The following is a 26,576-nucleotide window of genomic DNA, read 5'->3' as shown; positions in this document are numbered from 1 at the left end:
CCATTTTTACAACCCAGAGCTTGTGCTCCTGAGCACAGTATTCGTTGGGTCTTTCTTCTCAGATGTGGCTGTGTCAACATTTCTCAGTTGCAGGGATGGGAAGAAGAGCAAGAAGAAGAGAGAAGGCAAGAGAAGGAGCAGGGACCGGTGGAAGCACAAATTCTTTGATCCTCCCCTCCCCGGCCTTCCCCTCTCAGCTTTCCCCTCCCCTCCTCGCCTTGCCTCCTGCTTTCCCGCGGGCACCAGCTCTCTCCCTCCTTCCCCACCCTGTTACCGGACTGGGACAATGCTCCTCTCTCGGGATCCCTGCCCAAGATCCTGGCAGGTCTCAAAGCCTTCCTCCCAAACCTACCTTCCCCGCTTGGCTTTCACTTCCCGCCCTTTCCCGCTCCCACGTGGACCCCACAGAACGCAGCCTACCCAGCTGGGCACAGCCGGAGCACCCGAGACCTTTCCGTTACCCGCCTCACGGGATGCTGCGAAATCTAACAACCGGCATAAAGGCATTTAAAAAGAGCTTTTCGCTCTTCGAAAACTTTTCCGTATTTCCATTCTCAGGGGTCTTAATGGGACGAAGGGCTAAAGACGACAATGTATCTTCATCCAAGTCCTAGAGCGTCCCGGTGAGTGCCAGACCCTGTCCTGGGCGTGCGGACGCGGGGCGACCATCCCCGCGACCTCTGTCCTGGTGGAAATCGCCTGGTGGACCCAGGAAACCTAAGCACAACCTCGGCCCCGGAGGCCTTTGCCAGGGTGGGCAAACTCTCACTCACTGAGTGTAGGCGAGGATACGGGAAGAGCCATCATGGGAGCCCCCGGGGTGTTCAGCGGTCCTTGGATCTCGTTCGGTTCAGGCCCGCAGGGTCCGAACCCTGGATCCCGGTATCTCTGAGGGCGCTGGTATCTGTGGCGGGTAGGGGGCAAGGACGTGGCGCCGTATCCCTGGGGGCAGGGGACTTACCCTGGGAATGAGTACGTGTCTACTCCATACAGAGTCCAGAATAGGCCTGTACTGCTGTCTCTGTGGCGCAATCGGTTAGCGCGTTCGGCTGTTAACCGAAAGGTTGGTGGTTCGAGCCCACCCAGGGACGGTGGGGTGAGATTTTAGAGACCACCAAAGAGACTCCCTTTTGCCAAGAGGACACCGGAGGAGTGCTGCGGCGAGCCGGCTTGCGGAGAAAGAGCACAGGAGTCAGGTGCAAAGGAGCAGCGGGGAGGGCGGGCCCCGGGTGGATTGGAAGCGTCGGTCATTCCTGAGAGCCCAGAGCGCTGACCGCCGGCCCCGTGAAAAGGCCCACCGAGGCGCGGGTCCGCAGGGGCGGAGGGACGGCGGCCACACTGCTGGGCTGCGGGGTCTCCTGGGCCTCGGGCGCACCCCCCGCCCCCTGCGGCTTCCAGGAGCTGGGGAGTCGGCGGGGGGCGACCCCTGCGATGGGGTGCGGAGTTGAGGGTCTGGCGACTCTGCGCTGGGTGCGGGAACCCGAAGGCAGCCTGTGGGGGCCCGAGGGTCCTCACTTGAGGGGAGATGAGGAACCCTAAAGCAGAGCCCTCGGGAGCCGCCGTCTCCGTGCCTGAGAGAGCTCGGGGCTTCAGGGTTCCTGTTTGAGTGTTAGAAACTGGTGGTCTAGATACTGATGGCGGGACCTCGGATTTTCATGGATACAGTGTTAGGCGGCACCCATTGTCCTGTTTCCGTAGTGTAGTGGTTATCACGTTCGCCTCACACGCGAAAGGTCCCCGGTTCGAAACCGGGCGGAAACAGACCGCTTATTTTCTTCCCACCCTACCCGCCTCCACCGAGATTTGTTTTCTGATTGGCAAAACCAAAAGGTTCCAAAGGCTCGGGGTGAAGCAGAGGACGCAGCTGTAGGAGGAGTTGGTGACCACCTGGAAGTCTACTCAGCACTAGGAAGCAGCCCTCCTTTCTCTGCTCCGAGTCCCTGTGAATCCAGGCCCAGTTCATGCCAGGGACGGGGCGGGGAGGGGGGGAGAGGGGGGAAGGGGAGGGGGGGAGGGGAGGAGGGGAGGGCAAGGACAAGACTGACTTCGAGTCACCCTTAGGTCCGGATACCCCCTCGGCTCCCTGTCGGGCCCCTGGGTCTCTTCCACGTGTTCACAGATTGTCTCTGAAAACCATGGAGTTCATTCCCGTGACGCTCACTCGCTTTCCCCCACCTCGGAACACCAGAGGAGCAGTTTTACCTCCCTGGTAGAAGAAAAGAGACCGCACCAAGGTCTCACCGTGGGCTCCAGCCAAAGACACGGAAGTGAAGAATTTAAGGCTCCACGAACTGAGCCGGTCGCGGAGGGAAAGGAACCGGTACCCGTGCGGTCGTCAGGAGAGGCCCCGGAGCCAGGTCAGAGATCCGGAGGTAGACGGATCCGCTCATCACTGGCTGAAAGACAAGTCGGCGCCTGACTCGAGGGAAAACCCGAGGTTCACAAAGAGAGCGTGACCTGGGCTCGGCAGCACACAGCGCTAGAGCTGGACCAGGAGGGAGCCAACCGGATAGTTTGTGACCTGGTCTCAGAACGAGAAGCGTCGCCCAGGAACGGGGATTTGAAGGGCTGGGAGCCTTGCACAGCTGCATACAGCCATGGGGGGCGCTGGGACATTTCCTTTCCTGTTCTCTGCATCTCTGGTTCCATCTTTCCACCCTCAAGTTTCACCTGGACAGCCAAGTCCGTCCTTCTGCGCGGTTCCCTGGTGGTCTAGTGGCTAGGATTCGGCGCTTTCACCGCCGCGGCCCGGGTTCGATTCCCGGTCAGGGAAAGCTCTTTTCTTCTCCGCTCCTCGGAGTCTTCCTGTCCAGATGAGAACTGTCTTTTGCTTCAAGGTCCAATGCAGAAGAGCGTCTGCACTGAGTCCCGGCCTCAGGGTCCTTGACATCAGGCAAGCTGGAGGAGACTCCCCGGATGCAGTGAACAGCCTGGGCTGCCCAGCTCTCCTCTCCACTCTTTTCTCTCTGCTTGTTAGAAACCCAGAGTCTTCCTTACAGAGTTTTCATCCAAACAGAATCAGGAACTCGAGTTCCAAAGATTCATTCAAAACCAAACCCCAAACCCTCCAAAACATACATCCAGGTTACAAGAATAGTAACATCGTGTATTCTGTACTCAGCTGCACAGTTCACATTTTCCCACGTTTGCTTTGTCACTCTCTCCATGGAAACCTGAAACCCATTCTCTTTAGGATGTAGAGAAGCTTCCGGGGGAGTTTGGTTCGGATCTCCAGGGAGTGCAGGCCAGGCACGCTCTGCGCTTGTAGGAATACCCCACCACCCCACCGCACCCACCCCCACCCACCCCCGGGACCGTCTGCTATCCGGACTCCTCGGGGTCGTCTTGGTGGACAGTGGGGTCTTGGGTCAGCCTGAGCGCTAGAACCACCTACCTTGGGAAGACCCATGGGGGAAGTGCAGCTGCCCCTTTGGCTCTTTCCTGGCTCTCTGTGCCCAGAACACAAAGGGGAAGGCTTCTTTCCTCTGGTGGGAGGATGAGTGGACCGGGTGGGAGATGCATCAAAGGGAGGGGGAGTATTCTCGAGAGCTTTCCGGAATTGTCTGCTTGGGTGGCTGTCCTAGGATAATGGTGTTTGGCGTAGTCTTCTCCTGGCCTTGACCCAGTCTCAGGTCCAGTGTGATTCACCGTTCTCATCTTTCCGTTTTCCCGAGGCTTTGGAACCGGCACCGTTTCTCTGCGGAGCAGGAGGCACGTCTTGGGAATTCTTGGCACGTCTTGGCACAAAGAGTCGAGGGCCCCCGTGCGGTGCTGTCTCTGTGGCGCAATCGGTTAGCGCGTTCGGCTGTTAACCGGAAGGTTGGTGGTTCGAGCCCACCCAGGGACGGGCGGTCGAGGTTTTAGAACCCATTCAAGGTTTTCCGTGCTGACGACCATTCAAGCGGTTCCACGCCGATTCTTACCTGCACACAAAAATATACTCCCCTGCATTCGGGGTCCTAGTCACCTCCGGACTGCTGCCAGTCTGGGCCGCCTCACCTTTCCAGCCCTATACTCTGCAAGTGCAAGTGCGTTCCTGTTCACTCATACTTGCCGAAGGCATGAGTATCTCTCTCTCCTGAGAGAGATCAAGGGATCCAGTTTCTGGTGGGGTCAAGTCTTCTTTATTCTGCCAAGTACATAGACTTAGACAAGTAAGTTATACCTTATGTGCCCCAGGGTTTTCACCTGTAAAAGGAGGCCAGCACTTAGCAGTTGTTCTGTCAATAATGTTATCAGTGAACCCACCGTCATCATTAGCCTCTGCATTATTTTTTAGAAAGGCATTTCCTACGTGGTTCATGCATTATTTGGTTTCGTGGTTTTATGATGACAGATACGCTGCAACCATCGTTATTGTACTCACACTTCTGACCATTTGTGCAGGTATTTATTTCCACAGTGTAGAAACCTGGAAGTGCAATTGCTACCTTTAGTGTTTATATGCTTCTTAAGTTGGTAAATCCTGCAAATTTGCCTTCCACAGAAGTGGGACTGAGTCGTATTTCAAATTATTTTCCAGTCGTTCAGTGTCCCTTTCTTCAATTACTTTGGCAACACAACAATCTTTCTATACATCTCTCTACGATTCTCTTAACTAACAAAGGGAGCAGTGGCCTCCTGACCCAACTAAGGGGAAAAGACAATAGAGGGACGCTGTGGCATTACACAGAGGTACTCTGCTGCTTATGGTGGAGAGTTAGTCACTGACCGCTTTTAAAGTCCTCCAGTAACTGTCCATTGTTTTGTCCGGTGACCTGGTCAACCGGGTCCAGAGAAGACGGCCAGGATGACCTCTTTCTGCCGAGCAACTTATCCAAAGAGAAAACTCTCACTGATCCCAGAGCCTTTTTCCTCCTCCCCTTCCTTCTTTTATTTACAAACTTTGGTTACACTTTTAACTTGAGGAAAAAAAAAATGTGATGCCTGTCCCTCCTCCTATAAAGTGGGCTGTTACCACCCCATTTACTCTATTCCTTGACAGTTTTTTGGTTTGGTTATTTTTTGGAAGAGTCGGACACGACCGAGCGACTGAACTGAACTGAACTGAACTGATAAAAGTTAGCCCATCACATGGGCTAACTCACATGTCGTGAGAGCCCACGGAATCCTGCCCCTCACAGGCTCCTGCTTCAGACCTGGACCCTTAGAGCTATTGGCTCCAGTTTGCACTGTTCTTCTATTAAATCTTCTGTGCAGAGACTGTGCGTTTTGACGTTTTTGTACCATGTGGTTTGGGGACAAATAATGTTCTCTCTCTGATTTGTTCATCACTGATAAGATGGCGCTCGCTAGTGGTGAAGAACCTGCCTGCCATTGCGGAAGATGTAAGTTACATGGTGTTCGATCCCTGGGTCAGGAAGATCCCCTGGAGTAGGGCACGGCAAGCCACTCCAGTATTCTTGCCTGGAGAATCCCATCCGACAGAGGAGCCTGGCAGGGTACCGTCCATAGGGTTGCACAGGGTCTGGACACGACTGAAGGAATTCAGCGCGCATACGCGCAATTTCTCCTATCAGTGTGGGAATCTGGTCTCATTTTAGGAAGTAAACTCCTGGGGATAATCCACATTGAGTGGTGGTTGACAAGGGTCCGTTCCCTGTGAGGTAGAAGATGACAGTTACGCTGGACCATGAGGCTTTTTCCATTGCTGCTTGTCTTGATGATTCTGGTATTTCCTGGGATGTGACACGGCCCCAGTGAGAAGTTGTCCACTTCTCCTCTTTCCACTGTTTGGTCAAATCCACGTGGGCCCAGTCTATCCTAGTCAAGCACTGCACAAGTGTCGTCTCTACAGTAAGGATGATCTTACTATGCAATCGTTCCCTCATGAGAAACTCAAGATTAATAAAAGAGATTAACACAGGAAGGATACTGAATTTTTAGCATGGAACAGACAGTTTCTTTCACTGGTATATGAAAGTTTCTAAATAGCTGAAAACATTCAACAAGTGAGGTAAGGATTGTTGAAATCAAGACTACAGAATGCAGAGGAAAAGACATTTATATCTTTGCAAAGACGCAATGAAGTCAGCAACGTGAGCACTTCGGACAAGCCTGCGAATCAAGATTGAATGCTTCCAGAACTATAAGCAAGCTCAGCCCTCAAGAAAAAGGAACGACTAGCAACGACTCCAAGCACAGCTTTATGCACTGGGGACTCATAAGTGTGTTACAGAATTCCTATTTTCCTCAGTGAGATTCCTCCAATACCGCTTAATTGTATTCCATTTTCTTTCCCGCACTGGTAAGTGTTGTTAATAAACATCACTGACTCTGCTTTCACCATAAATAAGGCTTGCTAATTGTTTAAAAAATTTATTTATTTTATTTATTTTTGGCTGCCCTGTATTAGTTGCTTTGTGTGGGTTCTCTCTAGTTGGAGCGTGCAGGCTTCTCGTTGCGGTGGCTTCTCCTGTTTCAGAGCACAGAGTCTAGGTGCATGGGCTTCAGTAGTGGCAGCACACCGGCTTGGTAGCGGTGGCTCGAGGGTTTTACTTGCTCTGCGGCATGTGGAATCTTCCCAGACCAGGGGTCGGACCTGTTTCCCCTCCACTGGCAGCAGGCAGATTCCTACCCACCGTACCCCCAGGGCAGTCAAGCAAGGCCCACTGCTTTGAAGTATTTTTTTCCCCTGTTTAAATACATTTTCTCAGAAACAAGTCAATACACTTTCTCTCACTCTGGGGAGAACAGACAAGTTAGGCCTCTCAAAATTTAAAGGTGTCACTCCTCTTAAGGAAAGTGATAATCGGTTCCATAAATGTAAAATTAAAAAATGAAGAATTTCTGGGGAAAATACTCTACTGTTTATGCTTCCATGTGGTATTTATATAAGGAAAATTTTGTTGCTAAATTTGTGACAAGGGAAAAAAAAAAAAACATTTAACTGTAGATTGAGTAAATGGTCTTGATTACTTGGAAGAGCAACCATGAAGGAATGAAACTGATAACAGATTATTCTTAATATTTTTAAACAACTTAAATAATTTACATAATGGCCTTCAAAACGTTTACTCATTTTTTTTTTTTTTTAAATGGAAGCGACTCAGAAAAATTGCATTGTTTTTCTCATTTTGGTCTAACACCAACTCTATATGTATTTTCAGGTTATCTTATAAAGGTGTAGAAAATAATGGTGGTATAACGTTTTAGTATTTAAGTCTTGGGTTTATTTAGGTTGAAAATTGTACATCTGAATTACATTGGACTTCCTAAGTTTCCCATGCTGGTTGTACTGCTCAGATAAGCCAACATAGCCAATGAGTATTTAAACTTCTAAAAGTTTAAATTTATGTCTTGAAGTATATTGAATATACTAATATCTTTAAAGGGTAATGAATAGCTACAATTCTAGACACCAGAGGACTCAATCATTCCCCCTACAGTGTTTGGCGTATATTTTTAGGTGTCCTGTAATATATGATTCCATATATACACCAATACATGGTTCCAACATTCTCATGTTCCAACATGTGTCTGCTTAAATGACAGATTCATGATCTATAGTTAACCTTAATCCTTTGACTATATTAAATTGATTTAACGAATGAATCATCTTTCGTTGGCTGCAAGTTTGTTCTCTCTTTGTCCTTCCCGTTTGCCCTAATTTCCTGGTAGGTTGGCTGACAGCAGAAATACCGCTTTAGTTGGGGAATGCTGTTGTTGTTTACAGATATTTCTATATCTTGTTCGTATATGGCTGATGCCGGGCATATTGCTACGTGTTCCCCCGACGAAAGTTCGGTGCAGTGGTTTGTTGTTTTTAGTGCTCTGACACGTCAGAATCATAACCTTAATGTTGTGCGCTGCACAGCTTCTCAAACTTTTTCGAAGTGTCACCTTATTTCTTATTAGGCATCCATTTTTTTGCATGGCATTTGCTTTCTATCATAGCAACTACCAAAATCCAGCTTTGCAGAGATATGATGTCATAGTAAAGAGTGTAAGATAGTCTAATATTGGCAGACTTTACTATGTAGATTACACCTCAATAAATTCAAGAAAGAAAAGTAAGAAGGCAAACAACACCAAAATTTCACAGGACGGAGAGCACTGTAAATTGTTTTTCATTTCTAAAAGGAGTGTTAGTAAGGTCAACAAAGTTGGAGAGGAATTTGGCAGCATCAGCTAAGGGTCGTACATACACTATCATGTGCCGTGGCCCAGAAATCGTCCTTTTATCTCTGCTATATATGTGACCTCTGCTGTCCAATGCGACAGGTACAAGTCACAGGTAACTACTGAACACTTGTAGTGTTTCTAGTGTCACACGTGGTGATGATGAGTTTTTTTTTTTTCTTTTTAACGCAGTCAGTCTCACAAACTTTTTAAATAGGTTGTAATTGAAAACTTTAAGTTCCAGGTGACTGGTGTAATGCTAATAAAGGGAAACCTCACTAAAACTGAGTCAGGAGACCAGAAGTGGGAGCTCTCGTGGATTACCACTCAAGTTCAAATACAGGAAGAATGGTCAATCATAGACCTAAACAGAAGAATCATCGATAGGAAAGAACAATCAGTTATAGGCCCGGACAGAAAAAGATGTACCTTGTACCTCCTGCAAGATATCAGCAACTCGGCCAATGAGAAACTGTCACCACCCTGATCTTTCCCTTTACGCCAGTGTCCTTTGGTTCAAAACAAGTCCTCTCAGCTTCTTTCTCTTTCTCTCTCGAAGAACGTTCCTTCTTCTCCTTTGTGTGCAATTTGCCTGTGCTTTTGCCGTAGTTTGCTGGTCCTGCTTTGTGATTCCGCTGCTACTTCTGAATCAACCCACTTTGTTGGGGAGAAAATCCTAAAAGTTTTATTCTAAAGGTCAACCCTGGCATTATTTTATTGGAATGGGCTGCCCTAGAGAAACGTGTATGTCCTTGAAAAGTCACACAAGAATGTTCGTATCGTGCCATTTCAGAACATCCTCAACTGGATAAGTATACTGAGATATATTCTTCCAAGGAACACACGCACAGACAAAGAACTACCCGAAAACTACGGTTAAATCTCATAGACGTTACGCTGAGTGAAAGAAGCCAGGCCCAATACCCCTCCTTCCCAAAAAAACAAACCCAGTTCTTCGGAGGGGTGTGTGTGTATGTGATTACTCTGAGCTCTTTCGTGGACCTCATGAGGAAGCCTTTCGTGGTCTGGTGATTCATCATACCTTAGATCTGTGGTGACGCTTCACTAGTTATTCAGGGTGGTGTACACCGGTAATCGTTTTGGAAGCGTATGCTCTTTGTACTTTACACATGTTATTCCTCATTTTGTCAAACATTTAAAACCACTTGGTTATGGCTAATGTGATGGTGATACTTATTCTTTTCTTTTGGCCTGGGCTGGGAGGCAAAGTAAAGGCGAAATATCTATTGGGCTATTTTTGCTGTCCTCAGACTTTTGGCTTTCCTTCACTATCAGATAGCTGATTACTTATTTATATGCTGCTCACAATCATTATCTTAAGTTGACCTTCAACTGTTAATACTGTGTGAAAGAGAAAATGTGTTATTTTAAGAATAATTAATCATAATAATTATAGTTAAGAATCTGCCGACCGATGCAGGGACACAGGTTTCATCTCTTGTAAGGGAATGTTCCATGTGTTGGGTGCCACACCTACGGAGCCCGCTAGCCTAGAGCCTGTGCCCTGTAGCAAGAGACGTTACCGCAAAGAGAAGCCGGAGCATTGCAACTACAGAGGAGCCCCTGATTGCCACAACTAGAGAGACGCCTATGCGCAGCAGCGAGACCCAGCAGTCAAAAATAAAATGAATAAATAATTACGGAAGAAAAAAATAATTATAAGCCAAGGAAAAGGGTGGTATGTGAAATTGAGAAATCCTGATGAGGAAGGTAGTTCCATTAGGCTTAGCTATCTCAGAGGTGTCAAAGGGAGGACTCTGGCAGGTATGACACATGGAAATCGGCCACATTCATTTCACGACTAAACATTCAAGAAGTTTTGGAGCATCCACACATAGCCAAAAATATTTACCTGATTAGTCATCTTCACCAGATCAACCAGTCCAGACTGGCTGTTTGATGGCTTTCAGCTTATCTATTTATCAAGGGTTCTTAGGAGACCCGGGTTCGATTCCTGGGTGGGCAAGATCCCCTGGAGAAGGAAATGGCAACCCTCTCCAGTATTCTTGCCTGGAGAATCCCATGGACAGAGGAGCCTGGCAGGCTACAGTCCACGGGGTCACAAGAGTCAGACACGAGTTAGCGACTAAACCACCCCCTTAGCCTTCCTTAGTCGATAGAAATTGATAAGAGGACAGACTAGAAACTCAGGTAAGGCTTTATTGGGATCCCTGCTGCAGCAAAACAAGTAACAGGTTCCCTCGTTTGCCCTGGGGGTAGGGGGGTGGAGGGGTGGTGTGCTGGTTCCTTCCACGGGGTCAGGCTATAGGACTGGCTCAGGCGGTTTGCCTGCGTGTTTCCTGGTGTCGTGTGCAGGGGGAATGTACAGTACCCTGCTTTTGCTCCGGGGGACCCTGTTTCTGGCACCAGCTCTTCAGAGATGACAGTTGGGATTTTGGTCTTTTTGTATCTTGTTGTCCACAATTTCCACCAACGGCATACATGCAGTTATTTTTTGTCCCCTATTGTTTCTTTGTATTTTGTTGCTGGAGAAGACATTTGGATCTCAAGAACACAGCAGTGAGCGGTGGCCTGAAGCAAGATCTTTGTTGCCTGTCCAAGAATTGGACCAGGGTAGCCTGTGTGAAAACCAGGAGTCCTAGCCACCAGTCCATCAAGAGCTAGGGCTAGAAGCAAACTTGGCCTGACTAGCGCCTTCACTGAGAACTGAATTTCTTAAAGCGACAAAAGCTGAAAAGACAGGTACAAAGTTTATTATTAGAGCCACACCACAAGTTGGAGAGCACGCAGATACACAGTTTATTTAAGACAGAAGCAAGGCAGAGATATACACTCAGAGAGGAAGGGTGTGTGTGTCCTCCTTAACGAGAAGGACTGCATCAGAGAGGTGATTCAAGTCACTTATATAGGACCTTTCTTCCGGGTCTTTGCTTACCTTTGGATGAGTATCTCATTTCTTTTTCCACACCTGACCTGTCCTTGGGCTCTTCCTGACGTGCATGTGCATCTTTTTGCCAAGAGGGATTGTAGCACAGAGGCCTGCTGCTGCTGCTAAGTCGCTTCAGTCGTGTCCGACTCTGTGCGATCCCATCGGGCTCCCCCATCCCTAGGATTCTCTAGGCAAGAATACTGGAGTGGGTTGCCATTTCCTTCTCCAGTGCATGAAAGTGAAAAGTCAAAGTGAAGTCGCTCAGTCGTGTCCGACAGCGCAGAGGCCTAGGGGGAGGTAAACACCACCTATTAAGGGGTGGCTCCGTCTACCTCCTTTCAGACCCAGGAAAAAGCTTTGTACGCATGCGTAGTCCGCAAAGATCTCTTTGACCTCAAAAATACAAACTATGTGGTCTCTTTATTTCTATCCAAGCGGGACTCAGCTCTTCCTTGCTCCTCCTTGATATCCTTATCTTAAACAAGCTTTAAAAAAAAAAAAATTTTTTTTTTTTTTTTAGATACATGGGATATTTAGTTGGAGAAGGCAATGGCAACCCACTCCAGTACTCTTGCCTTGAAAATCCCACGGATGGAGGGAGCCTGGTAGGCTGCAGTCCAGGGGGTCGCGAAGAGTCGGACACGACTGAGCGGCTTCCCTTTCACTTTTCACTTTCATGCATTGGAGAGGGAAATGGCAACCCACTCCAGTGTTCTTGCCTGGAGCATCCCAGGCACCCGGGAGCCTGGTGGGCTGCCCTCTATGGGGTCGCACAGAGTCGGACACGACTGAAGCGACTTAGCAGCAGTAGCAGCAGATATTTAGTTGCAGCATGAAAACTCTTAGTTGTCCCAGGTGGGATCTAGTTCCTTTGACCAGGGATCCAGCTCCGGCCCCAGGCATTGGGAAGTGTGGAATCTTAGCCAGTGGACCACTAGGGAAGCCCCTGTCCTTAGTCTGGAGTATCTGTCCACAGGAGACAGATTCCAGCTGCTCAGGTGGGGCGCATGGAATTTCTGCAATTCCATGTGTCCAGGTGCAAACATTTGCAGCAAAGGGTCCCAGGTCTCAGCCTGTCTCAATAAGACAGAGGATACAGACAGGTGTTAAAATCTGTTCAGTGTCAAAACCACACCTGAAGCTGGAAATAAAATGAATGAAATTTCTGATGAATGACCCAGTTTTCACGAATGGAACTGAGTTCACGGCCAGTCGTGACGCCTAATGCGTTTTACTAGACATACGCACAATACTGCATCACCAAGACAACTGGATTTGAAAGGAACCGGTTTCCCCTGGACTGCTAAATGTTCTGTTCTCCCCACTGAACGCCGTTATTTGAAAAAAGATGCACAGGTTTCAGCCGACCGCCAGACCGGGGCTGGGCAGGACAAAAGTTAGGCGGGCAGCCGAGCGCGCCGGGTCCCAAACGTAGCGGGTGGGAGAACAGGGGCGGGAGGCGGACGTCGCTTCCCCCAGAGGGCGCCCGGCGGCCGGTTGGTCCGGCCGGACGGCGTGGGAGGAGGGAGGCGGGGACTAGGGCGGGGCGTGGGCTGGAGGGATCCCCGTGACGTCACGGACGGGGCGTGTCGTATGTAGATATGCGAGCGCAGGGGCTGCTGGTCCGTCATCTGGTGCCTAAACACGATATGGTCTCCCGTGGCGTGGGAGAGAACTGAGGAGTTTTTGCTTGAAAGTGCTGGATCCTTTGTGTGGAAGGTCCAGGAAGGCTCGGGGATGCGGGGAGGGAAGTGAGCGTGTGTGTACGGTGCAGGGCGTATGAGGTTGCCGTGGGGCGGGGGGCACGGAACTCATACTTACCTGGCAGGGGAGATACCATGATCACGAAGGTGGTTTTCCCAGGGCGAGGCTTATCCATTGCACTCCGGATGTGCTGACCCCTGCGATTTCCCCAAATGTGGGAGACTCGACTGCATAATTCGTGGTAGTGGGGGACTGCGTTCGCGCTTTCCCCTGGTTTGTCTGTGCAGAAAAGTAGAAGCTGGCAGAAAGGCGGTCTCATTAGCCAGCTGCATGTGACCGGCTTGCTGAGTTTGCGCAGTCAATCAGGCAAAGCCAGGAGCAAGCAGATGCGCTTTAAAAGTCATTGGTGCTCTGTTGTGTTCGGATCCCGGAATCAGCGCCGGGAGTGCTTGCCCGTCTCTGTTCTGTAAGACTGGCAGAACCGTAGAGCAGAAGTTCAGAGCGACGCCAGCGGCTGCAGTCGCGCTTGAGGAAGAAGTACGTACGTAAGAGTGGTCTTTTTTGCCGGTTCAGAAACATGTGCTTGTTTTCCCGTCTTGTGGCAACAGGAGCTCTCCCAGGGCTACGCGTGGGTGCGGATGTCTGACGTATGTTTACTGCTGACTTCATGGCAGGCTCGCTCATCTCGACTTGCCTGGGACGCAGGATCCAACCAGAGAGGCCCTTACCTGGGCCAAACACGCGAAGTCGGATGCAGGAGGCGCCCCGTGACCGACTTCTCGTCGGCCTGTTTTGTGCGAGGCTGCCACTAGCCGGTTTCGCCACCAGTGTCCTGCTTTCAGAGGCTTCATTTCTTGCGTGGTCAGCTGCCTTGCTTACTACACGCCTTCGGCATCGCTGGAGATACTGCTTAGATAACCATCCGACTCACCCCTTCCCACCCCAAGCAGGCCTCTTCTTCGCATTTCTGAATCCAGTTCTCTCTTCACCCCTGCCTTTTCTCTCTAGGCCTTCTCCTGTTACCTTCCCAGTCAGAAAGCAGTACCTCTGTTTCAGCCTCGATGGTGCACCTGACATGCTTCAGTAGTCTGGCAAACTAGGAAACCTCCTTAACATCCCTTCTTAAATGGCAGTAGAATTCGTACCTTTCCCCTCCACCCCCACCTTTCGGTCAAAAGTGGTTTGTTTTCCTTTTCTTCCTAACTGAAAACATTGAACTACAATTTAGAAGAAAACACCAGGCCAAGTTGTCGGCAGTTTAGTGGGCTATTTGCCAACCCCTTTCTCAGGATGTGTTGTGCTTACTTCTGATTCACAAAGTCCTGCTGGCAAATAGAAACCACTGGGCTAAACAGAAAAGGCAGGACCATGGCGGGATGGACTGTCGTCCCCCTCGTGGCTGCCTCGGGGACGGCACTCCCCTCAGATCCGCTCAGCCCCAAGAAGCCTCTGAGATCGGAGGAGGTGCTGGGAGTGGGCCTGGGAGTGGGGTGATACTTAAGGGTAGGTCCAAAGAAAACTAACCAGAAAGCGCACAGGATGCAGATCGAGGATCTAGGTCACTGAAAGTGAAAGCAGAACATCCTACTCTGTCTCTCCAACAACGGGAGGTTTCCTTGCTCACATATGAAATATCTTCAGCATTACTGATTGGGGCCATAGACATGGATTACTGTGCTATTGAATGGTTTGCCTCGGAAAGGAACGGAGATCATTCTGTCGTTTTTGAGATTGCATCCAAGTGCTGCATTTTGGACTCTTTTATTGACTATGATGGCTACTCCATTTCTTCTAAGGGATTCTTGCCCACAGTAGTAGATACAATGCTCATCCGAGTTAAATTCACCCACTCCAGTCCATTTTAGTTTGCTGATTCCTAAAATGTCGATGTTCACGCTTGCCATCTCCTGTTTGACCGCTTCCAATTTGCCTTGATTCATAGACCTAACATTCCAGGTTCCTGTGCAGTATTGCTCTTTACAGCATTGGACTTTACTTCCAACAGTAGTGACATCCACAACTGGGTGTTGTTTTTGCTTTGGGACTCAAACCCAGCCAAAACCCACGGTACCTGGTCAGGTTCTTGATGTCTCCACAGAAAGAATTCAGTGAGAGACAAAGTGATAGGTAGGAAGTAGATTTATTCAGACTCAAGAGAAGCAAGCACACTCCACAGACAGTGTGTGGGCCATGGCAGAAGAAGAGTGGGGTCGGGAAGTGTGGCATGGTTAGTTTTTATAAGCTGGGTAATTTTGTATGCTAAGGAGTGGGAGGATTATTCCAACTGTTTTTGGGAACGGGGTGGGGATTTCCAGGATTTGGGCCACCGCCCACTCCTTGGTGTTTTAACAGTGCCTTGGAACTGTCACGGCACCTCTGGATGTGTCATGTCACTTGCCGATTGAGGACCAAGGTCTAGTCTTGTCTGCCATCTTGGTCCCATTTGAGTCTAAAACCGGTTTGTGTTGTGTTCTTGGGCTATGTCATTATTTCAAAAGTTGTGCCCTGCCCCTTTCCCTCCTGTTACAGAGGGGTCAGGCTTTAAAGGTGACTTAGGTGGTTTGCCTGTGAGTTTGGTGGTGGTGTGTGCAGGGGCAACGTGCAGTATTCTGCTTTTGCTCTCAGCTTTTGAACTGTGGCGTTGGAGATGACTCTTTAGAGTCCCTTGGACAGCAAGGAGATCCAACCAGTCTATCCTAAACGAAATCAGCCCTGAATATTCTTTGGAAGGACTGATGCTGAAGCTGAAGCTCCAATACTTTGGCCACCTGATGCGAAGAACCGACTCCTTTGAAAAGACCCGGATGCTGGGAATGATTGAAGGCGGGTGGAGAAGGGGGTGACAGAGGATGATACGGTTGGATGGCATCACCGACTCAATGGACATGAGTCTGAGTAAGCTCCGGGAGTTGGTGACGGACAGGGAAGCCTGGCGTGCTGCAGTCCATGGGGTCGCAAAGAGTCGGACACGACTGAGCGACTGAACCGAACGGAACTGACCCTCTTTCTGCCACCAGCTCTTCATAGATGACGCTTGAATTTTTGGTCTTTTTGTATCTTGTCCATAATTTTCTCCAACTGCATACAAGCAGTTGTTTTTAGTCCCTATTGTTTCTTTGCATTTTGTTGCTGGAGGAGACATTTTGATCTCGAGGACACAGGCAGTGAGTGGTGGCTTGAAGCAGTGAGTGGTGGCTTGAAGCAAGATCTTTGTTCCCTGACCAGGAATTGAACCAGGGTAGCCTGTGTGAAAACCAGGAATCCTAGCCACCATTCCATCAGGAGCTAGGGCTAGAAGCACGGTTGGCCTGGCTCTTGCCTCTACTGAAAAATGAATTTCTCAAAGAGGCAAAAGCTGTAAAAGTAGGCACAAAGTTTATTATCAGAGCCACAACACAAGTCAGGGAGCACGTAGATACACAGCTTATTTAAGACAGAAGTAAGGCAGAGATGCACACTCGGAAAGGGTGTGGGTGTCCTCCTTAATGAGGAGCAGTGCATCAGACAGGCAATTCAAATCACTTATATAGAGCATTTCTTCCATTTTGGCCAATTATCTCATCTCTTTTTCCACACCTGACCTCTCCTGGGGGCCCTTCCTGACATGCATGTGAAATTTTTTGCTAAGAAGGGTTGTAGCACAGAGGCCTCCTGGGAGGTTGACACCAACAATCACGGGGTGGCTCCTCCCCTCCTTTTTAACCTGGGAGGAACTTTTCTGAGCGTGTGTAGTCTGTGGAGGTCTCCTGGACCTCAAGAATGCAAAATAGGTGGTCTCTATCTTCTATCCAATAAGGACTCAGCTCCTCCTAATATCCTTGTCTTGGAGCATCTTATCTTTATACAAAATATTTATTTATTAAGCACGAAGGATCTTTAGTTGCAGCATGTAAACTGTTAGTTGTCCCATGTGGGATCTAGTTCCTTAACCAGAGATTGAACCGGAGTATGGAGTTAGTCCCTGGATCACTAGAGAAGTCCCTGCTCTTAGCCTGGAGTTAACTGTCTTCAGGGGATAGATTGCAGCTGCTCACCCTGGGGCCCATCAAATTCCTGCCTCAGTGTGTCCAGGTGCAAACACTGCAGCAAAAGGCCCCAGGTCCCAGCCTGTCTCAATAAGACAGAGGATACAGACAGGTGTTAAAATCTGTTCAGTGTCAAAACCACACCTGAAGCTGGAAATAAAATGAATGAAATTTCTGATGAATGACCCAGTTTTCACGAATGGAACTGAGTTCACGGCCAGTCGTGACGCCTAATGCGTTTTACTAGACATACACACAATACTGCATCACCAAGACAACTGGATTTGAAAGGAACCGGTTTCCCCTGGACTGCTAAATGTTCTGTTCTCCCCACTGAACGCCGTTATTTGAAAAAAGATGCACAGGTTTCAGCCGACCGCCAGACCGGGGCTGGGCAGGACCAAAGTTAGGCGGGCAGCCGAGCGCGCCGGGTCCCAAACGTAGCGGGTGGGAGAACAGGGGCGGGAGGCGGACGTCGCTTCCCCCAGAGGGCGCCCGGCGGCCGGTTGGTCCGGCCGGACGGCGTGGGAGGAGGGAGGCGGGGACTAGGGCGGGGCGTGGGCTGGAGGGATCCCCGTGACGTCACGGACGGGGCGTGTCGTATGTAGATATGCGAGCGCAGGGGCTGCTGGTCCGTCATCTGGCGCCTAAACACGATATGGTCTCCCGTGGCGTGGGAGAGAACTGAGGAGTTTTTGCTTGAAAGTGCGTGGATCCTTTGTGTGGAAGGTCCAGGAAGGCTCGGGGATGCGGGGAGGGAAGTGAGCGTGTGTGAAGGGTGCAGGGCGTATGAGGTTGTCGTGGGGCGGCGGGCGCGGAACTCATACTTACCTGGCAGGGGAGATACCATGATCACGAAGGTGGTTTTCCCAGGGCGAGGCTTATCCATTGCACTCCGGATGTGCTGACCCCTGCGATTTCCCCAAATGTGGGAAACTCGACTGCATAATTTGTGGTAGTGGGGGACTGCGTTCGCGCTTTCCCCTGTATTTCGTTTGTCGCAAAAGTAGACTAAGGTTCTCCAGGCACTAGTAAAGTTGCACCGTATCACTGAAACTAATACGTTGGTGGTCTTCGCGTGTGACGTAACTTGTTACTCACTTCAAGGAAGTAAGCCGTCTGTTCTCTCCCAGTGACTGTTGAGGTAGTGTTTTTTGCTAGGGCTGGCTAGTTGGGGTTGGAGCTTTGCTCTAAAGGACTGCCCCAACGCTGTTCTCACTTGACCCTTGGACGCTCAGCTTTCTACGTGTTTTCCACATGACTTTTTCAGGGTTACAGAGAAACTGCAGAGTTATCTAGGCAAACTACAAAGACTAAGTTTTACCGATTTGTCTGATCTCCGGCAGATTTGAACTAGAGTGCGCTAGGTTTTTTAGCAGTTCTCCGTCACCCTGACGTTAGTGAAATTCACGTGTTTCAATCGGTGATGGTATGAAACTGTATGCTTGTTTAACTTCTATGCAGAGTGCATCATGAGAAACGCTAGGCTGGAGGAAGCACAAGCCGGAATCAAGATTGCCGGGAGAACTATCAATAATCTCAGATACGCAGATGACACCACCCTTATGGCAGAGAGTGAAGAGGAACTAAAGAGCCTCTTGATGAAAGTGAAAGAGGAGAGTGAAAAAGTGGGCTTAAAGCTCAACAACATTCAGAAAACGAAGTTCATGGCATCTGGTCCCATCACGTCATGGGAAATAGGTGGGGAACCAGTGGAGACAGCGTCAGGCTTGATTTTTCTGGGCTCCCAAATCACTGCAGATGGTGATTGCAGCCATGAAATTAAAAGACGCTTGCTCCTTGGAAGGAAAGTTATGACCAACCTAGACAGCACATTCAAAAGCAGAGACATTACTTTGCGGACTAAGGTCCGTCTTGTCAAGGCTATGGTTTTTCCAGTGGTCATGTATGGGTGTGACAGTTGGTCTGTGAAGAAAGCTGAGCGCCGAAGAATTGATGCTTTCGAAGTGTGGTGTTGGAGAAGACTCTTGCGAGTCCCTTGGACTGCAAGGAGATCCTACCAGTCCATCCTAAAGGAGATCAGTCCTGGGTGTTCTTTGGAAGGACTGATGCTAAAGCTGAAACTCCAATGCTTTGGCCACCTCATGCGAAGAGTCGACTCATTGGAAAAGACATGCTGGGAGGGATTGGGGGCAGGAGGAGAAGGGGACGACAGAGGATGAGATGGCTGGATGGCATCACCGACTCGATGGACATGAGTTTGAGTGAACTCCGGGAGCTGCGGATGGACAGGGAGGCCTGGCGTGCTGCAGTTCGTGGGGTCGCAGAGTCGGACACGACTGAGCGACTGAACTGAACTGAGCATTAGGGCTTTTCCCCAATAAACCAGTTCTACGCATCAGGTGGCCAAACTATTGAAGCTTCAGCATCAGTTCTTGCAACAAATGTCCAGGACTGATTTCCTTTAGGATTGATTGGTTTGATCTCTTGTAATCGGGACAGTGGTGATGTGGTTTTTTTTAGTGCTTTTTTTTTTTTTTTTTTTTTTTTTGGCTACGGGTGGTTACTGTCGATTGTCGTGTTCTAATGCTGCAAGCGACTTTGCGCGCGTACTTACTTGGTAATATGATATGATGTTGGTGTGGTTTAGTCACTAAGTCATTCCCGACTCTACGTTATTGCCAGGAGATAAGTTCTTCTTCATACACATCCTCTGAACTTTACCTTTTTACCTTTTCTTGCTTCCATTTTGATTGCACTTTCCGTGTCACCTTAGAGTTTACACAGTTTGAGTTTTTAAAACGTGTATCCTAGGGGCACCCTGCTGCTACTGCTAAGTCACTTCAGTCGTGTCCGACTCTGTGCGACCCCATAGACGGCAGCCCACCAGGCTCCCCCGTCTCTGGGGTTCTCCAGGCAAGAACACTGGAGTGGGTTACCATTTCCTTCTCCAGTGCATGAAAGTGAAAAGTGAAAGGGAAGTCGCTCAGTCGTACCCGACTCTTAGCGACCCCATGGACTGCAGCCTACCAGGCTCCTTCGTTCATAGGATTTTCCAGGCAAGAGTACTGGAGTGGGGTGCCATTGCCTTCTCCGAGGGGCACCCTGGTGTGTTCTTAATAACAGAGACTTGCAATAGATTAGATTCACCAGTTTTTGCTGGGTACCTGAGCCCACGCTTTCCAGGTCCTAATGGAGAACTGAAGCCCACAAAGAAGAGCTAGATAGAAACTGCCTCAGTCTCTTATTGCTTTTAAACTCCCGACCCTAAAAATAGAAGTGTCCTTCTATAGCTGTGTGTCAAAGAACAAAACAGTTACCTGGCCCAAGAGCTGTGAAACAGTAAGAGGACATCTGGTAGGAAGTATAAATTGCTGCGAGTCTGTCTGTACCAGCAGATTAAGTACCTTTGTGAGGGGTAACAGTGCTGGAGACCTCCGGAGCTCTTCCCAGGGTCCAAACGAATATGACAACCACTTCTATTTCTCCTTTCCAAATCTCAGCTAGTATCTACAACCCTGCTTTAACGTGTGCTAAATCCAACATCTGAGACATCTTGGAGTTGTCTTTTTTTTTTTTTTCTTTTCTTTTTAAAACTATGTGTTGAATAGGTAGCATTTTTCTGTTTCTTTGCATGTTTCACTTTTGTTTACTGGACTCTTTAAATGATACATTATAGATACTCTGGATTCTGGTGTCTTCTCCAAAATGTATCAACTTTTGTTCTACTAAGCAATTTGATCACTGGCCAATGACTCTGAACTTGTGTACGGCTGGATTTATGGATTGTGTTGGTAGATCTGTGGAAATCCAAAGCCCTCCTTGATGTGACTCAACCTCCAAACACTGCTAACCTTGTCAGGTCTTAGTTTTACACTTATGGGGGGAGGATCAAGAGTAGGCCTTACACCAGGGTATGGTCTTTCCTCCTAAAACAGTCTTTCTGGAGTATCAAGTGAATGCTCAGGGTGATACAGGGTTAACAAGGCCTGAATTCCTGTGTTGCCAGCAGAGACTTCTAAAAGCTCTGTTCTGGTTTTCATCCCAATAGCATCTGTCGTCCCATAAGCCTCGCATAAGCACTCCACCCATGAGCAGCCTAGCACTCGGCAAATGACTGGCAGGAGACCCAATATAGACTTTTGAAAACTAGCCTGTAAACTGTTCTCTCCTTTCTGGTTCTCTACAGATTCTAGTTGTTTCAGTTGCCCTCTGACCTCTGCCTTAGCTTTGTGTGAGCACCATGCTCTGCTGGAATTCCAGCTTGCGGTACCACCATCGGGTCGTTTCCACAACTCTCTCTCAGGCACTCACAGTCTTGCACTGCCTCTGTCCAGTGTGTATAACCAGGTGCTTCACACATTTTGCCCATTTTTATGGTTGTTTAAGGCAAGAAGCAGCACTAGCTGGAATCAAGATTGCCAGGAGAAATATCAATAACCTCAGATATGCAGATGACACCACCCTTCTGGCAGAAAGCGAAGAAGAAATAAAGAGCCTCTTGATGAAAGTGAAAGAGGAGAGTGAAAAAGTTACTTAAAGCTCAACATTCAGAAAACTAAGATCACGGCATCCGGTCCCGTCACTTCACGGCAGATAGACGGGGGAACAGTGGAAACAGTGGCTGACTTTATTTTGGGGGGGCTCCAAAATCACTGCAGATGGTGACTGCAGCCATGACATTAAAAGACGCTTACTCCTTGGAGGGAAAGTTATGACCAACCTAGACAGCATATGAAAAAAGCAGAGACATTATTTTGCCAACAAAGGTCTGTCTAGTCAAGGCTATGGTTTCTCCACTAGTCATGTATGGATGTGAGAGTTGGACTATAAAGAAAGCTGAGCGCCGAGGAATTGATGCTTTTGAACTGTGCTGTTGGAGAAGACTCTTGAGAGTCCCTTGGACCGCAAGGAGATCCAACCAGTCCATCCTAAAGGAGATCAGTCCTGGGTGTTCACTGGAAGGACTGATGTTGAAGCTGGAACTCCAATGCTTTGGCCACCTGAGGCGAAGAGCTGACTCATTGGAAAAGACCCTGATGCTGGGAAGGACTGAGGAGGAGGGGACGACAGAGGATGAGATGACTGGATGGCATCACCGACTCAGTGGACATGAGTTTGGGTAAACCCCGGGAGTTCGTGCTGGACAGGGAAGCCTGGCGTGCTCCGGTTCATGGTTCTGCATATCTGAGGTTACTGATCTTTCTCCTGGCAATTTTGATTCCAGCTTGTGCTTCATCCAGACGGCATTTTGCATGATGCACTCTGCGTATAAGCTAAATAAGCAGGGTGACAATATACAGCCTTGAGGTACTCCTTTCTCAATTTGGAACCAGTCTGTTGTTCCGTGTCCTGTTCTGTTGCTTCTTGACCTGCATGCAGATTTCTCAGAAGGCAGGTCAGGTGGTCTGGTATTCCCAACTCTTGAAGAATTTTCTGCAGTTTGTTGTGATCCACACAGTTAAAGGCTTTGGAGTAGTCAAGAAAGCAGAAGTAGATGTTTTTCTGGAACTCTCTTCTCTATGATCCAATACATGTTGGCAATTTGAACTCTGCTTCCTCTACTTTTTCTAAATCCAGTTTGAACATCTGGAATTTCTTGGTTCATGTACTGTTGAAGCCTGACTTGGAGAATTTTGAGCATTACTTTGCTAGTGTGTGAGATGAGTGCAATTGTCCAGTAGTTTGAACATTCTTTGGTATTGCTTTTCTTTGGGACTGGAATGAAAACAGAGCTTTTCCAGTCCTGTGGCCACTGCTCAGTTTTCCAAATTTGCTGACATATTGAGTGCAACACTTTAACAGCATCATCTTCTAGGATTTGAAATAGTTCAGCTGGAATTCCATCACTTCCACTAGCTTTGTTCCTAGTGATGCTTCCTAAGGCCTACTTGACTTTGTACTCTAGGATGTCTGACTCTAGGTGAGTGATCATATGATTGTGGTTTTCTGGGTCATGAAGATCTTTTTTGAACAGTTCTTCTGTGTATTCTTCCCACCTCTCCTTAATATCTTCTGCTTCTGTTAGGTCGATATTATTTCTGTCCTGGTGATCTAGAACTGGCGGTCTAGCGGATAGGATTTGGTGCTTTCATAGCTGTGGCTGGGGTTTAGTTCCTGCACTCGTAGGAGTTATCCTCTTTCTACCAAGATTGGAATTGTCTTTTGCTTCAAGGTCCAGTGCAGAAGAGCTTCTGCACTGTGTTTCTGAATGCTACTAAGTCAGGGCCTAGGGATCCTTGACCTCAGGCTGACTGTTAGAGGTGAGATACCATGAACAGCCTGGGCTGGTCAGCTAGCATCCCCACTCTTTTCTCCTGGCATGTTACAAACCTGGAGTCTTACAGAGTTTTCATCCAAGGAGAATCTGGAACTCGAGTTTCAAAAAATTCATTAAAAACAAAAACCTTTTGTAATATACTATAAAGTTGCAAGAATACTAATATCATATATTTTGTACCTAAGTGCACAGTTAACATTTTCCCACATTTTCTATCACACTGTCTCCTTATATAAGAATTATGACACCACTTGATAGTAACTTGCCGATACCTTGGGATTGCTTCTTTCCTTTGGCGTCCCTCTCAAAGTTAACTTCTGTAGGACATGATTTCGAAGATCAGGGATAGCTTTGTCCTCTGGAAGAGGACCCTTTTGCCCCTTCAGGAACCTGGAATCCATTCTCTTTAGGATGCATAGAGGCTACAGGCAGTGTTTTATTTGACTATTTCCCAAGTGCAGGCCAGTGTTGCCCCGTGATTGTAGGAACCTTTCTAGGCTTCCATCTCCCTCCCTCCCCAGCACTGGGTGCCCTCTGGCCCCTTGCTGGTTGCCTTGGTCAGCAGTGGCGTCTTCAGTTAATCTGAGCAGTAGATTCGCCTCATGTTCCTGGTCAGTCGCTCAGTCCTGTCTGACTCTTTGGGACCTCTGGACCATAGCCCATCAGGCTCCTCTATCCATGGGACTTCCACACTCCTTTGCTAGAAACCCATCGAGGTAGTGCAGCTGTCCTCTTGGCTCTTGCCTGGCTCCCTGTGCCCTGCAGGGAGCATAAAGTGTTCTGTCAGGACACAGAGGGAAGAATCCTTCCCTGTGCTTGGAGGAAGAGAGAAGCAGATGGGAAACATGTCAAAGGGAGAGGGAGTATCCTCAAGAGCTTTCCAGAACTATTGTGTGATTGCTGTCCACTGGGGTACTGCCCCAGGATAATAAAGCTTAGTCTTGTGTTGTTCTGGCCTTGACCCAGTCCCAGGTCCAGTCTGAATTCAAGCACAGAGGCATCCTGCTTTACCACACATATTCTGCCTCTCTCCAAAGTGGGGTAGTGATCCACCTTCTATTTCCAGGACTTCAGTGGATAGAAACCATGTGGGTTTGTTTTCTTTTCCTTGAACTTTCTGTTTTGCTGAAATGTAACTCAGGAATATAAAAAAAGGTTTAGCTTTAGATAAATTAGTGCTCTCCATTCTAGGTACAAGAAAAAAAAAAGCAAATTGATAATAAAGATGAAAATCAAAATACTTTTAACACTCTAGAGAATTCTAATAATTGGTATATAATTAATTGCATAGAAAATGTTTGTCGTGTATAATACCAGAGATGACTCCTTGTATGCATCACACTGGTTTAATAATTTTGGTCTAAAAACTACTTCATGTTGACTTTTAGATTTTCTAACAATGTGGAAAATATTGGTGGCATAGTATTCTAGTTTTTACAAGTCTTGGATTTATTTTCTATTCAAAATCCTTATGAAAGTGAGGTACTTAAATTTCCTATGTTGGTTTTAGTTTCCCTTAAGCAAATTTGAATTCCAAAAAGTATTTACATTTATAAAATTTAAAATTATGTGTCCAGTATATTAAATATACCACATAATATCTTTGCAATGAAGATTCTTATAATTCTAGAAATCATAGGGCCTTAATTATTCCACTTAAAATTTAGGAGTAAGTGTTTTAAGTATCATCTAATATGTGATTCCAACTTGCATTTCTCTGTTACAGTTCAGCTCAATTTGTGATTTTAAGATCTATTGTTAACTTTAAGTTCTTTGACTGATGTTAAATTGGTTTAATTATTATATAATCTTTGTCTGAAAAACTTCTAATTAAGGTAGAAATAATAAAATACTGTTTTAATATAATGCTGCCTCATATTTTTATAGATTATAGAATGGTCATAGGTTAACAGATTAAGAGAATGTATTTAAATCTTGATTCTTGGTTACTTGCCTTGTAGATCTCAAGTCACTCATTTTCACATGCTATGAAATTCTTATTTTACTCACTACTGGGACCCTTAGGCCCTGGAAGGTGGATGAACCTAGAAAGGACATGACCAATTGTGCTCCCACTGTGATTGTGTGTGTGTGTGTGTGTGTGTGTGTGTGTGTGTGTGTGTGATTCTTCTTTTGATGCCTCCCAGTATGAGTGCAGCAGGGACTGGGACCTTGACTTTGCCCCTGATACAGTGGTTTTCCTGGAGAGGGGCCTGGTACCTGGTGAGTACCTAGTAAGTACTTGCTTATTGAAGGAATCCTAATGCACAGTCCCAGAAAACTGACAAGGAGGAGAGAAAGTGGGCAATATCCACAGCAGCTTAGAGTATAAGGGACAGAGAGAAACAGAAGGGCACACACTCCAAGAGGGAGAGAGAGAGGCAGACAGAAATGTCCTAGAACCTAGAGACATCCTAGACTGATTACAGAAAATCCAAAGAGCTCCTGTTTCCTCATGAGCTTCAACAGAGGAATCAGTGGAAGGTGAACCAATAACTCTATAAGGATCCAGTTTTGCACAAGATGTATCATCAGGTTCAGGAGTCTGTCAGTTGCAACAATTTGTCTCAAATGAGATAATTTTTGCAGATTTAGCCATGTACTATCAAGGTGTCTTATGAAGACAGTCATGGCCATGCAAATGATATTGGGGGGAGACCCCTCATTAGCTTGTGTGCATTCCACCAAAGCAAAAATACAACTTATAAAGGAAAGGGAAGAGAATAAATGTCTGGGACCAGTGGATTTTGTTTTGTTTTCTCTTTAATCAATAACCTGCTCTGCAAGAAGCTTTCCAGAGTTATTGTGGCTGGTTTTCATTGGACTCAATTATGTAGGTCACCACTGAAAACAATTATAGTTATTGAAATACTTTCCAAACTTCTTGGAAATTTAGCTGCTGAACATGTGCAATATAGTATCTCTGGGTAATGCCCACATTGTCCTTCCATTGTACCTCCCATTAAGCTGAGTCAGTAGGTCACTACTTCCCTTGTCAGAATAATAGATCCATATATAGAAAGTTTGTTGTGATGGCAAAACCATGAAGAAAAAGACTCATATCTTGAGTTAGGAAAATACATTGGAATATAAATTAGTACAACTATTGAATAAAATTAAGAACATAAAGAGATGCCTTCAGTTTCTGGCAAAGGTGCAGTGTCAGGAATCAGATTTAAATCTGATTTAAATCCTCCTGCCTAAATTTCACTCTCCCCTTTTTCACCACTCCCAAAGGAAAAAAAGAAAAAAAAAAAGACATGAAATACTGGTTTCCAAGACACTGAAAATCAGGCAGCAAAGTGCAGAAGCCTTGAGAGATGAGAAACAAACAAGATGAGTTCTGCCATTGGGCCCAGCTTACTGCTTTCAGAGAATTCCCAGGCTGGGCACCAGAAGAGGGTTCTGAGGTCAACTCCTTGGACTGTGAAAATGAAGCTGAGTCTTGGTGGAGAGTAAGGCATCTAGAGCTCACAGGACAAAGATTCAGTTATTCTTATTTGCAAAGCAGAAGTACAGACACAGAATTAGAAAATAAATGTTTGGGTATCAAAGGGTAAAGGGGGGCTAGTAT

At 47.5% G+C, this 26,576-nt stretch overlaps 6 non-coding genes across 6 annotated transcripts; all 6 read left to right on the top strand.

Moving 5' to 3' along the window:
* Window positions 1-1,017: 1,017 nt before the first annotated feature.
* Window positions 1,018-1,091, top strand: TRNAN-GUU (transfer RNA asparagine (anticodon GUU)). Its single transcript has one exon. It is a non-coding gene; the product is annotated as a tRNA-Asn (tRNA).
* Window positions 1,092-1,688: 597 nt separating this feature from the next.
* On the top strand, window positions 1,689-1,761 carry TRNAV-CAC (transfer RNA valine (anticodon CAC)). The gene has a single exon. It is a non-coding gene; the product is annotated as a tRNA-Val (tRNA).
* A 940-nt stretch (window positions 1,762-2,701) lies between these two features.
* Window positions 2,702-2,773, top strand: TRNAE-UUC (transfer RNA glutamic acid (anticodon UUC)). The gene has a single exon. It is a non-coding gene; the product is annotated as a tRNA-Glu (tRNA).
* A 1,000-nt stretch (window positions 2,774-3,773) lies between these two features.
* TRNAN-GUU (transfer RNA asparagine (anticodon GUU)) lies at window positions 3,774-3,847 on the top strand. The gene has a single exon. It is a non-coding gene; the product is annotated as a tRNA-Asn (tRNA).
* An 8,998-nt stretch (window positions 3,848-12,845) lies between these two features.
* On the top strand, window positions 12,846-13,009 carry LOC138074823 (U1 spliceosomal RNA). Its single transcript, XR_011144627.1, has one exon. It is a non-coding gene; the product is annotated as a U1 spliceosomal RNA (small nuclear RNA).
* Window positions 13,010-17,584: 4,575 nt separating this feature from the next.
* Window positions 17,585-17,748, top strand: LOC138074818 (U1 spliceosomal RNA). The gene has a single exon (XR_011144622.1). It is a non-coding gene; the product is annotated as a U1 spliceosomal RNA (small nuclear RNA).
* Window positions 17,749-26,576: the final 8,828 nt, after the last annotated feature.

The sequence above is a fragment of the Capricornis sumatraensis genome, chromosome 2 (genome assembly GCF_032405125.1).
Source record: "Capricornis sumatraensis isolate serow.1 chromosome 2, serow.2, whole genome shotgun sequence".
NCBI lineage: Eukaryota > Metazoa > Chordata > Mammalia > Artiodactyla > Bovidae > Capricornis > Capricornis sumatraensis.
This window is presented reverse-complemented; position numbering and strand designations above follow the sequence as displayed.